Here is a 1,510-nt window from a genome sequence, read left to right on the forward strand (position 1 = left end):
GTGCTTGTGTGTGTGTGTGTGTGTGTGGATGTGCGCATGTGAGCGAGTTTGTGTGTGTGTGTGTTTTTGTGTGTTTGTGTGTGTATATAAGTAAGTGTTCTGTGTATGTGTGTGTGTGTACGTTAGTGTGTGCGAAGTGTGTGTGTGTGTGTGTGTGTGTGTGTGTGTGTGTGTGTGTGTGTGTGTGTGTGTGTGTGTGTGTGTGTGTGTTGGGAGGGGGTCCTCTGTAAAATCACTCACTGAGTTCCTGTCATGGTTAAGTAGACAGGTGCCTTCCGTTAACACCCCCCTAATATCTTTATGCATATTTATGACATTTTTTCACCCCCCCATCCCATTCTAATATGTTGCTCGTTAACGTCACAGCTGCCAAATATTGACTACGACTATCTTTTAAAAGCGCATAAATAAAACAGCTTTCAAAGATTCTGACCTGCTTAAATACATCACATCCTCCTCCCCCCTCCCCCCACCACCACCCCCATACCCCGTCTCCTCTTTGATCAGGAGGCTTTTCATAATTTAAGCCTGCATGCTTCTTTCTTCTTCCCCACAAATACGGGTTTATTTGTTTATTTAGAGAACCTGGTTACCTATCCCTTCATCCGAAAAAAAATACACCTCACAGTTCACTCCAGAGTGGAAGGTAAGCGCAGAGAGAGGACGTCTAAAGTTAGTTTGCTTGCAGTGCTGAATTCTCTGCTGAGTTCAATCAGCCAATCGGTGGGTTGGAGGGAAAGGAGTGAGTGTGTGTGTGGGGGGGGGGGGGGGGGGGGGGGGGGGGCAAACGGTATTACATTCTTAGAGGGTTTTATACCTTGATTGGTCTCTAAGACGCAGTGCCACTGTATGCCCTGACTGTTATTCCCAGGCACACTTGGCACGAGGATTTGGACGAGCTTGCGCTGGGACGTGGCATCGAAGCAGACAACTTCCTGCTCCGCCAGTGATGTCACTGGGGGATCAAAGGGCTGGGGCTCGGGGCTGAGTCTCTTCATCACGGGGGCTAATCTGTGCTCATGTGTCAGACGGGGTTCTTCCAGCGCTCCGGTTTATATGCGGCTCAGATTACAGGAGAAGATTAAACTTGTTCGCAAATTTGAGTTTAGTAGAGGTTTTTTTTTTGCTTTCATCATGGGAATTGTCGCTTATGTGTTAGTTTGAGTTTGAGTTGATATTTTTCTGGCTGGAAAATGTTTTTGTCGGGAGTGCTGGTGTGTTTGTTGCTTGTAAGTGTAGTGCACTTGCCATCTTCATGAGAAGAGGAATGTCATAGTTATTTCCCCCCTGATATAGTGCAAATAAAGTGTAAAGCACAATAAAGCATTGGAAGGCATCTACATTTTTTTTTTTTAAATGGCACTAACATTCTTCCGCAAAAGATAACATTCACTAGCAAAGTAACCCATAATAACAAATCAATTCTACTGTCTGTTATTCTCCAAGTTTGACAATTTGATCCTCTATTTCAAAACCCAAAGCAATCTGCTAAAAAAGGTAAAGTCTGTAT

This window comes from Gadus morhua, chromosome 5 (genome assembly GCF_902167405.1).
Source record: "Gadus morhua chromosome 5, gadMor3.0, whole genome shotgun sequence".
Lineage (NCBI taxonomy): Eukaryota > Metazoa > Chordata > Actinopteri > Gadiformes > Gadidae > Gadus > Gadus morhua.